This window comes from Drosophila rhopaloa, unplaced genomic scaffold (assembly GCF_018152115.1).
Source record: "Drosophila rhopaloa isolate 14029-0021.01 unplaced genomic scaffold, ASM1815211v1 contig_178, whole genome shotgun sequence".
NCBI lineage: Eukaryota > Metazoa > Arthropoda > Insecta > Diptera > Drosophilidae > Drosophila > Drosophila rhopaloa.
This window is the reverse complement of record NW_025335059.1, coordinates 4,361,015-4,373,569: the sequence shown is the minus strand read 5'-3', so window position 1 is coordinate 4,373,569 and position 12,555 is coordinate 4,361,015. Positions and strand designations below refer to the sequence as shown.

Here is a 12,555-nt window from a genome sequence, read left to right as displayed (position 1 = left end):
AATATTGATTTGAGCTTTTGTAACGAAATATTTAAAGACCCCGAATGGAAAATATAAGATCTATAATCTTAATTTTGTGTAATTAATAGATTATTAAAGGTGTACGCTCTTGACCCCTCTGACGAATTTTTTTTTAAAGCAATGTCGAAAATTCGTCCATGATTAGTAAATCTGACCGCAATAAAATCCCAACCTAACCCAATATTGTGTTAGAGATAGGGTAGCTAGTTTAAAACAATTGTGTGGCGCGTACAAAACTATGAATGTTTTTTTCTTGGAATAAGTATTTCCCTGGGGCAGCTTGTTAACTCAGAATGCAACTTAAGATCAAAGGGGATTTTTCAATGAATGTAAAATGTTACAAAACTTCACAGTTGTCAGCCTGGAAAACAATTGTTTTACTTCGTTCTTTTTAATATTTTATATATTACATAGTTACGAAACTAGATCGTTATTCAGAGTATAATTTACCTTGAAATATATTTGAAACAAAGCTAATCAAGTGGAAATATGATAACCCTTACCAATAATCATTCATAAATTATAGAAATTTTATTTTCGCAATCTTTGTATACATGCTATTATCTTTGAATAGCGATCTTGCAAATAAACCCGTTTTTTTTGTTGGTTTGTTTTTGCTTGCTTTCTTTCATTCCACACGTCTTGTGCCATGCCTTTGTCCCAGTAACCCCGAAATGAGTAATGCCCCATCTTTGGCTGCTATTCTTTGAGCTTCTTCTGGTCTGGCTGATAAGAATTAGCGGCTTATTTGCATGGAGGATGACTCAGACTTTGTATATGTAATTTGGCTAAAATGTTGACTCTTGACAAAGATTAATCTAAAATTGGAATGGACACCCGCTGCGACGGAGAAATTACAAATTAGGCAAGGCAAGAAGCACTTTTTAAGCGATTTTAATCGCTTTTGTATATTTTAAGACCTCTCAAGGCGATAAGCTGGTCAAGTAGAAGGGGCAGAAGGCATTAAAATCTAAATAGTCGAAGGCCGTATCCACGCCCACGTATTGGATAGGATATCTGATTTGATATTTTTATTAATATGTTTTTTTTACTGTGTATAAATACCAGCAGTTGCCTGGAAAGTATTTACTAAATATTTGATGGCCAAGGCCAAATTCGCTCCTCTTGCCGTCGTTTTGCTCCTGACACTTATTTTGGTGGCTCTTTTTTGTTTGTTGAAAGGTCATAAACCGCTGCTGCCGCCTGCGTTTTATCTTTGGGATACATTTTGAGTTTGGGTTTGAGTTTTCCGTCTTTGTTTTGCTTTGTTTGTTTATAATTATGCGCTCGCTTGGCTGGCTTATAATTAGAAACTGAAGCTAAGCAAGCAAATTGGGAATTTTTCAGTCACCAACTTTGAACTCTTCGACCGAAAAGAAGAAGCCAAAAACTTTCACCAGGGCTTAAAAGCCAGTAAAGACAATATTTCCCCCTTGGCTAATTAAAAAATGTAATTTTGGCTAATTGCAGCTGAAAGTACATTTAATTTATAGTTATGCCAGCAGCATGTGTCGTCATTTTTTGGCCTATTTCCTTGTTTCCCTCTGGCTGCGCAAATTGTATCTTTATGTTGATTTTATCTGTCTCCGAATGCGGCACGTAGAGCATATCCAGACTTTGATTAGGGCTCACGCGGCATTAGCGCAAGTTTTCCTTGCGGTCGCCAGCCGTACGTGACCCGTCTGATCTGGCGCATTCGTCTGACCCGGCTGATTCATCCGACTCTGCTTGACCCTTCGAAGCAATCAAATTCAAATCAAATCAGATATAAGATTCCCCTCTTCTCGACTCGGTGGCAATGTCAGGGTCTGAAATGCATTCAAGTTCGAGGCGTAGCAAATTATCCTTGGCAAAGTTGGCTGTGTAACTCGTTTTAATTTGCTGATTTGTCTGAGGGTTGCGGAAAGTTGTCTGTCAGGACTGAGCTGATTCGCTGTTCATTAACTTTCATGGAAGATACGAGTAAATGAAACTTTTCCATGATGATTAAACTTAAGGAAGGTGAATCGAATTATCCTTATCTTCTGTTATTCGCATGAAAGTAAGCATGATTGTTAGAGAAACGCAATGATACACGAAACTCGTAAAATCAATATGTGTAAATGAAAAAGCCATATACATTTTTATATACTGAGATAAGTCAAAGTGTTATTATCTTTGGCATAAAACCCCAAAAAAGAAATTCTAAGATAAATTATACTTTTTCTACAAAAGTGTGAAAATTTGAAATTTAATTTTCTTAAGATGTGACTTATTTTACGGTTCATAAAAAACTTATTTATCTGAGAACCCCTTTCATCTTTCTTTATCATTGTTTGAAGTACCCTGCACGACCGGCTTTATTATTTGGGGTGCCTTTATCAGAAGAAGGACATTAAACAGCGCGTTTCCCCAGTCATTTTCTAAAACATTTTCCAAACTGTTTGCTTGGCTTATCGGGACAGAAAATAAATCATAAAGTTGAGTGGCACTAATCCTCCCCCTTCACCTGCCACGCTGGTTATCTACGATTTCTTTTCGTTTGCGCAGTTGTTAATTTCAGTGGTTACCTGAAAATTGAATTGCATTTTCAGACATTTACAAATAATTTATTTGGTTACGGCCAGCGTACGCAATAAAAGTGCACTTGGGATAGGTTCGGTTAATTTGTTATTTGTGCTGTTTGTTATTTGCGGTTCGCCACGATTTATTTTTACAGCAGGAAATTTCATGTTTTTCATGTTCCCAAGGAAGTGGAACACGTCGAGTGATGGATTGACCGATGATACGGCTCCATTATGCGACTTTTTCTCTTTTTTTTCTAATTTTTTTTTGCAAAGGGGTGATTGTATTTTAAGTGTTGAGCTCTTTGTTTATAAATAAATGTGAAATGCCTTGCGGTATTTCTGATAAACATTCTGCAATGTTTTCCTCATGCTTTTTCGTGTAATTTATAAACTGTGCCAATGTTTTACTATAAATTAATTTAAAGCCAACCAAAATAGCCAATAAGATGCTGCAAAAATTGTCTGTGACATATTTCCCAGATCCAATTTGTATTTGTGCCTGCCGATCGTGCCAGCTGCTGAAGATGAGGGGTTTCGGGGGCCTTGTATCTGTATCTATAAGTAGAATTTATAAGGCGACAAGCGACAGCAGTTGGCTGAATTTTTGTTTTTTCGCTGTAGCGCGTGTTGCCCACGAAAAGTTAGCCTTGAACTTTTTTTTCATCAGCTCTGGCGTTCTTTTATTTTGCACAAACCCAAACAATATCTAGACCATCATCACAGCATCACATGTATCTTTTTGTGTGTATCTGTATCCGTATCTGATGCTGTACCTGCATTTGCAACTACGTCAGTCTATGTGTTTGACAAATTGAAATCTTTTCCTCGTCTATTTCACTGCATTCGGCGGCAATATTTTTCATCTTTATTGTTTATGCCACAACGTGTTATGTCACCTGAATTTTTCGGTCTTTGTTTGAATGGAATTCAAATTCTCAGCTAGTGGATAACCTTTAAATATGCTATTGTTATTAAAAGAGTCAATAATGGGCAATGAAGTAATTATAAATAAATAACAAAATATTAAAGTAAAAATTGATTTATTAACAACAAATCACGCAGTTACCGAAAGTTCAAATTCAGTTATGAATATTTAAAATATTCGTTTGGAAAGATTTGCTTTTAAAAACCCGGAAACCCAATTATGCATACAGTTTGTGGGAAAACTAAATTCCACTCACTATTTTATTTATTTAATAATGATACTTATAAAATGTGAATTAGTTAGGTTTTAGTGCATTGCTAGTGTTCCATTTTTTTATTTTCTTTATAAAACTTCCATCGTATATACCCAACTTGCTGCTGCCATTCGGGGGTATACCAATTTATGCTGATAGCTTTTCAAATTGATTCTGGGTGCACTTTTAATGGGATTTACTTTTTTCTGCTGCCAGTGCTGCTGTTGGTGTTGGTGTTGCTTTTTCGTTGTCCCAACGCCATCTGTGTATCATCGAGATTACCGCCGACGAGTCAGCAGCTGTGCTTTTGGCCATGACCGATGATTCAGGCATTCAGGTGAGGGACGAGGGTGTGGAGGTGTGCCAGTGTGGGAGTTTAGTGCCTTTTAGGTGGGGGAAAAACCTAAGCAATCGGTTCGTTACTGGAAAGCTGGAATACAAGAAACACAGATAAAGATAGGGAATGGAAAGTGGTCAAGCACTCGAGTTTGTTAACTGTTTGGCTGCGGCTAGATTCGAAATTGAACCGAAAACCTAAACCGAAACCCAAACCAATTGATTTCCTGTTGCGTTCGCCGCGCGCTGACCCAAATTCCTCCAAACGAATTTTCCCCTTGGGTGATGGAGAGCCCCCTTCAGAGACCAGAAGCCGAGCCTCGACCTAAATTCTCGACTGCACTTTGAGGTGGGGAGATGTGCGATGCCCTCCCCTTCATTTGGTGGCATCGCCTCTAAGCGCATTAGTCGCGATCCCGAGCCAAGTCGAGTTGAGTTGAGCTGGTGGCGTGTTAATGCCCACGGCTGGCAAATCTCCTGGTCATTAGGGTCGTCGGGAGGTGAAGGCGGTGAGGGGAAAGTCGGCGGAAAAGTGCACCAGAAAGTCAATTAAATTCAATATATGGCAGCATCAGTAGCCAAGCCATGGGAATGTGTTTGACCAAGTCAGGTGGGGATTAGGCACGTCGTGGCCCATAAAGGCTAGTTTCTCTTTAAAGAATGTTAGAAATAGATTTAAATTATTTATTTGTAACCCAATTAAATTTAGATACTTATACTATATCTAAGGATTGGTTTAAACATCGGTTTTTTGTTTTAACCATTTACCTAAAATTACTACATCCAAATTTTCCAACTTTAAGCTGCATTTTATTGCATTTAAAGATCTAGAACTTAGAAGCCTTGCCGTCAATCAATGTATTTTATATCCAACCTTAATCGGATGGAAGCCCGAACCCAAACAAAGCAAAACTCATTTCCGCGACAACAAAGACTGTCTGTTGTTTTTGCTGTTGTTGCTCCCATCCTGTCCAGCTTTTCCCGAGCGTTGACTCATCTAGTGTTGGTCAAACTGCTTCTGCCTGCACTGGATTTTCCATTTTCCCCCAGTTTTGTTTGCACGCGCGTCCAAGGTGGCGAAGGCGAAGGCGATGGTGCAGGCGTGGAAGCATAGAAACGTGGAGTACCACGACATTGTCCAGGCATGTCAACGTCAAGTTTGTTGACTCGCCCGGCAACCTGCGCCCAAGTGGAGTTGCAACAACAACGGTGCAAACGGCGGCAACACACACACGAACGGGAGCAACAACAACGGCAGCAACTGCAATAACAGCCGCAAACAACGAGCAAGTTGGCGAAAACTTCCGCTCCCCCAAGTTCCAAGTTCCATGTTGGCCAAAAGCAGACAGGCCAAACGAGCTACGGATGTCAGCTGCATAAATCGTTCGCCTCAGACCCCCAGCACCTGCACCCCGACTTTGACTCTTCGATCTGCATGTACAGGGTACAGGATGTTCACCTAAGAAGATTATCCACTACAATTTTTATATATTTGCTGTTTAACAATTATTATCACAGAAACCTTAAAAGTGTACTTACTTTGAATTCAGTATAAAAGTTAATTACATGGAAACTTAGTTTAAATACCTACTACTCACTATAATAAGAATTTTAAACATAAAAACAGTTCGAGTCAGAGAAGCTCTACTGTATACACCAGCACCCAGCTGTAGATAGTGCCTCCCATCGAAAGCTGTTCATAAAAGTGCAATTTATTAGCATACAAAGTACGTCGTCTAGAAAAGCAGAAAGGAAAAGAGCAGAACAAGGCGTTGGCGGGGCAGGTTTTCGGCACTGAGAGAATGAAACATTGAAAGTTGTTAAACCTGGAGTGGTTTCCGCCGCTGGCCATGAAATGGTTAAGTTGGGGAGATTTGTGTGCAGCTCCTAGCCTTTGTTCCCATGCATTATAAGCTGTTGACCCAGCATTTCATTTTGGCAGAAAGCGGGCCAGCAGATACATACAAAGATATGCCACTAAAGTAAGGATACAAGGGTTATTCAAAGGCGGAATACAATGGATCTAATATGATAGAACGATACACGGAAACAGTAACTAATCTAATCGCACAATTACTTTCCCCTATATGTAATACAATTGATGGGATGTGATAGAGTAATCGATTAGATAAAGTCGGGGTCATTTAATTATTAAACAAAACCCTTAACAAATAGAAAGACTTGAAGTGAATGTATATATTCAAATGTATGGGAAAATGGTTAATTTATTGCCTTATTTTTAGTTTCCAATTTGCATTAAAAATGCTACCGCAAATCGATTTTTATCAATTCAAATTTTTTTAAACAACATCTCCAAGATTGTGTTAATTTAAAACGAATAATTTTGAGATCCATAATAATAAGTCGCTAATTTGTAAATACTAATGTAAAAGAGTAAAGGCAACAAATATATAATAAAGTGTTTGTGATAATACACCCTTTCAGTTACTATCCGATAATAACTGACACATCAAAATGAATAAAATGGCTGATAAAGTCATCACGTCCACCTCTCTAAAATAATTTATGTAGCGGCTTATCAGACCCCGGCTACAATCGATCTTCAATTAATCCATTAACGATTCCCATTGTGAGGTAATCCTATTCACAGCCATCTATATATTACGTGTGCGTATGATCGGATGTTGGCCAACGTTGTTAGCCCAAAGGGGAATAAGGAAAAATGCAAATACAAAACATATTGATTAAGCCAAAAGTGTGAATCGATCGCGGTGAGGGTCGGTCATTCAAAAATCTCTGGCCAATCTCTGCTCAAATTGGATTTAACTAGTTTTTCGGTCTCGTGCCGGCAAACTGCAAAATTGGTTTTCAAATGAGTCATTGGAAGAAAGCCACAATTTGAAAGTGAAAGGTTTCGTTATATCTAGTTTCGGTTTTCTTTGGCCAAATTCGTTGCCAAAAAAGATGTTGAAAAAGTTTTCAACGATTTGCAGCCGCTTTTGCGACAATTATGAAATTGGAGCGGCCGAGTGGTTGGGAATTAAAGTGCCCGAGTGTTTCAGTCAACTCTCACTGAAAAGAGCCCGCTTGACACGAATTCCGGCAGATGATTCTCATTAATAAATACGAGAAAAGTAGTTTATAGTTTGAGTATTAACATAAAAACTTTGCCAATGTTGAACTTTGGCTAAAATGAGCCCGGGGTAGCGGTTTAAGAGTAGCAAGTAGCCGAGTGGCAGCATCTCTGCGAGTCACTTGACACAGTTCGTGGTTCAGCCCCAGCTTTGCGGGTGTTTTTAGGGGTTTGGGAGGTCGTGGTTGCGGTTTTGACTTCTGCTCGAGCTTTATTTCTACGTAGGAGTTAAGCAACTTTGGCTTTTGGCTTGGCTCTTACTTGGCAACAAAGTATTTAAACCGATTTGTGTAATCTTCTTCCGTTAACGAGAAATTATAATTAAAAGTCCAAATACTTTGAGACTTCTTTGTTGTCAAGAATGTTTTCACAAAATTGTTAATCACGTTCAAGTGAGAAGTTTATCGTCTGAATGTTTATAACCATGTTAGTCTTCGACTGCTTAAGTATTTTCTTGAAAATGATTAAACATCCCTAGCTCATCACTGTCATTTTCTCGATATTGAAAAATATTTACTAACTTTATTTAATATTTGATATAAAAAAAAATCGATTGGTTTAAAAGTGCCCTCCTAGGGTTTTGCCGTGTTATTGATAAAAACGGCCCATATTCCCAATTCAACTGACTCATCAATTGGGTAATTCCCGTAGCACTGCGTCTGATTTCCACTGACTTAGCCCCAAAAGAATGTCGGAGAATTCCAATCTACTTATACTTATTTTGGCCTTTGGCAATTAAAAAATTGAATATATCTGAGGAATTCTTCATTTTGTGGCTGTGTCTTATAAACAAAAGGCTTTCATTGTTTATATCTTGTGGCATTATGCCTACATATAGATCCGTGTCTGTGTATCTATCTTGTATTTATACTCGACTGTAAACAAAACCAAAGTATTCATAAGTCCGAGCACGCTCTAACAGATCATAATTTTCATTTTACGGTTATACAGTGGGTTTCCCAGGAAACGAACAATTTTCCATTGAGGAATAAATATTTATGTCGTAGAAGTTTAGTTTGTCTTTAAATAAATTGGTTTTATAGTGCTTAAATTTAAAAAAACATTATTTTACTCTTGTTGTTATTATTTGTTAAAATCTATATATGTGGAAAGAACAAAAGATAAAACTTAAAATTTAACAAAACGAATATATTTTTAAATATAGAAAAAAAAAAATAACCGAAACATTTAAATAATTTGATTACGAAATGTTCCAAAAAGAAATTTGTTGTATCACTTGCACAACGCACTGTAAACTTAAATATTGGCCAGAAAAATGCAATTAAAATGAGAAATGGGCGGCCAAACAAGTTGGGAGGTGTTGTGTTGGCTTCCACGTCCTGCTGGGTTTTCGGACCACACGCAGCGTCCAATTTGGATTTATTGCGGTAGAGAGGAGTGGTCCTCCCAGAGGGTTTTTCCTATAGTCCACTCAGATAGTGTCAGTCGCCGGTTAATTTTATTGGATTGCCTTACACTCTCCAGCAGCGAACACTTTAAGATTCTCGATTCTGGGTGCGGCCGGCCATTAACTCAACGTGGTGTCGTTCACTTTTTTGTTGACACTTGGAAAATGTCACTTTAAATCGCTTTTGGCCGTTTGCTCTTGTGTTTACCTTCCAGCTTGTAAATTTTCTTTTGGATTATTGTCAGTTTTTTGTGTTTGGTTATATATTTAGAGGATGTGAGAGGTAGAGAACACTTTAAATTTATTTATAACACTTTAAATTGGCGATTTAAAAATAAAACATTTTGCGTCTGGCTAGCATAGTTTAATTTATTATACATTTAGGTTTATTTAAAATTTGTCTTGAATATTTATGAACTCCCTTGACTCACTTTGACAGCTAAGATTATTTTGATAAAAGCTTCTTTTGACGAAAGAACTAAAAGTAGAGGAGAAGTATTTCAGTTTATTTTTGTTTCGTAAATATATTTAACCCTCTTAGGGACATAGACACCCATCCTCCCAAAACCAGAGCGAGTGCTTTTGATGGATTCGATCGGCTTATGGCATCAATACCTTATGCAATCAATCGAATGGCAATGGCAAAAAGCTATTCTAACCATGAAGTCGAAGCCAATCCGAAGCCGCAGCAATGCTCAAAGCGGAGAAAAAAAAAGGGAATCGAGAAAAATCGAGTTGTGGCTGAGACTGAGAGGGTCATATGATATATGGGTCATTAACGAATTGTGCGACGACTTGGAATATGTTCAAATAATAAAGACAATAAATAATAATAGGTATATGTCACACGATTGCTCGCTAAATAAAAGTTTAGAGGGCGGCGTTCGCTCAATTGGAACGACAACTCGCAAAAATATTAAATACAAATTTAAAATAAATAAAAAACATATATGATAAATAAGCAATGGAGCACTGAGTCATCTCGCGATCGGTAGTCACACATGTGGCGAAGTGGGAGCTCATCAACCCACACACAAAGCATATAAGCTTATATGGATGGTGTTATATGTCAGCTAATTACCTCATAAAGGCCACGTCATATACCCTCACCAATTAAGCCTCAAGTGCAAACACCCAAAAAAAAGATACAATGGATTTGTGAAATTACCAGCTGAGCAAATTATAGTATGAGCATTTTATGTTGCCATAAAGCTGAAAAAACTGCAGGAAATCTGGAGTTTATTATGAACTTCCTTATGGCTATACTAAAAGCAGAAATGCAACAGAAAGCAGCAAACTTAGTCAGGCTAAAAATTGTTTATTGCACAAATTGTTGTTTTCAATTAAGTGCGGGAAAGAGTCTGTGAATTGGAAGTATCTCAAGCACAACTTGTACATTTTTATTAAGTAAAGGGAATTTAAAAGCTCCTATTAAATGATGTAAATTTTAAATGCATTGTTACATTAATTGGGTGTGAATAAAAATGGGTTTAATAAATATCTAAATATTTATGACTTTAACTTAACTATAACACTTTATTAGCCTTTCATTTATTTTAAATAGTCATTGGGTTAGTTTTGTTTTTAAAAATGGTTTTAACTACTTTTGAATTGCATTGCTATCTTGATTGTATCTCACCAAGCTTTAACCATAAATCATTTGCTTAACCGGTTACCTTAACTTCAGAATCAACATTAGCTCTTAATTAATGATCATTGATTAGTGTACATGACGTGTAGTAATAATTCCACCAGTGCTGACCTCTCCTAGGTCACTTACATTCGGGTTGTGCTGTCCATTTTCCGCTATTCTCCATCGGTTTAAAGCCGCCGGCTAAGTGTTATCCACACCCCATCGCCACCCTAGGGTAAAACTCATGAATGATTCAGGTGCTCAAAGTGGGAAAGCGAAAAAGGTGTGAAAATAATTACGAACCGCTTTTAGCCACATCGACTACATTCCTCACCGCTGGAATTCAATCGATGTTTACAATATTTATAATAAGAACGAAAAAAAAATACGAAAGAGTAGAGCGCTTGTGGCTGTGGCCACTTAAACTATTTCTGTTTTTCTATTTTTTATGGAGCACCTCAATAATTGATAGACCATAAGTTTCGTGTCATATTCGATATGGTTGTGGAGTGAATGAACCGGAGTAACCTCTCCAGCTGGCCTGCAGCAGTCGCTCACATGGGTTAAGGTTTGGGGTGGCGGGGATTACGCTCAGGAGCCACACCCACTTTATCCATATGTCGTCGCCTTTGTTGTTTTGACTTTGGAAAACGCAAACGTAAAGTGCCATTTAGTTGATAATTGTGGCAAATTACCAACGGTAGTTACATCGATTTTCATACCCTCTCCCTGGTCGGTTAACGCCGGAAGGGTTACTGAACTCTAGCTTCTAACGAGCTATCCAATCATTGAATACATTGTGGTTCCTTAAATTACCCGCAAAATGTTTTTTTTTAGTTAATAATATTTATCTTGAAACTATTCTAGTGCAAACTTTATAATTTCTTTTGTAATTTTTCTATATCTTACTGTTAAATTGAGATCACCTGGCAATATAATATGAAAGAAAATATTGATCGGTTATCTTTATAAATATTTGTTTACCATCTTGATTGCATATTAAATGAGTTCGATAATTTAATTATTATATTAGTTTTGAAATGTTTTCTTTATTCATTTAATAAATATTCATTATTCATTTATGAAATATGAAACGATTTTTTAATGAATTACTAAACAACATGATATTATTTTGTTCTGTGTGACTGAATAACTATATTTTGAGCAGGGTATTGATTGTGTGCTTGTCAAACTGACTGCCCGAATTCCACACACTCGGTTATTAGAATTTGAATGGACAACGTTTAGTGCTGTGGCAATTTCTGTAGCTGCTTCTCTGGTTTTGTCCCCGAAAACATTCCCATTTAGCATTCCGAATTCAATTGCAGCTCGCCTTCGGTTGCTATTGTTAGGGCTCTGTCCGTTTCCGGGCATTGTCTCGTTGGTCTGACTGTCAGTCCGCCAGTCAGTCACATAGTCAGTCAGGGCCTGCGTAATTCTCGCATAAATTAACTAAGCACCCCGATCTGCCGCCTCCAGTGCCCCGGTGTCGTGGCAAGTAGTTGGCATGCATAAGTAAGACTCACTCTCCGGAAAACATCGGATAGCAACGCATTCCGCTTGCAGTTGATCAATAATGCAATGACCCAAGCCAGCGACAGACGGGCGCCAAGTAATGCCTAGCCTGGAAACTTTCGGAACCCTCCAATTAAACGCCCCCAAGGAGCCAGTGCCCCGCCTCCCACTTTGCGCCCACTTCGGGCCACTCTCTGGCAACACCACCCACACACGTCGGTTGTAACCGGTTCTCTAGTATCGTGCCTTAAATTCATTTAACCAGTGGCTAAAAACCAGACCCTGCGTCCGTGACTCATGCTTCACAATCCTTGCTAAAACTCAACCAAACGACTCCCAAGAGAAATGGAAATGAAAAACCAAGAAAAAAAATAATATAAAGGACACCAAATAAAACACGCTTAAATGAAACCGTAAAAGTTGCCCATAAGTCGCGACAAAATGACATAAACTAGCTTAGATGATGGCAGCAGTTGATGTGTGTCTGGGTTTTAGTTTTGGCAATACCCTGGAGGTCTTGTTTTGGGTGTGTTTTTCTAGGGAACCCCCAACAAATTTTAGTGCTTATTCATAGGTCAGGTCCAGAATTAATTTGCAAAAAGGCTTTATTAATATAATATTTAACAAATGAAAATTTTGTTTTCTTTTATAAAAGAGTGTTTGGTTAGTTTACACGCTCAAATGACTAATATGCGCATGGTGCCACAATTTGTGGGATTATAAAAATTCTATTTTAAACCAAATTTTTTATCATCGGTAATAATTCGTGCCAAGTTTATAGTCACCCTTTTCTAAGCTTTGATGTTATTTTTGTTATTTCTTTT

At 37.7% G+C, this 12,555-nt stretch overlaps 1 protein-coding gene across 1 annotated transcript in view; it reads left to right on the top strand.

Moving 5' to 3' along the window:
* Positions 1-12,555, top strand: part of LOC108044126 (phosphofurin acidic cluster sorting protein 2) — a 35,550-nt gene that overhangs the window by 1,786 nt on the left and 21,209 nt on the right.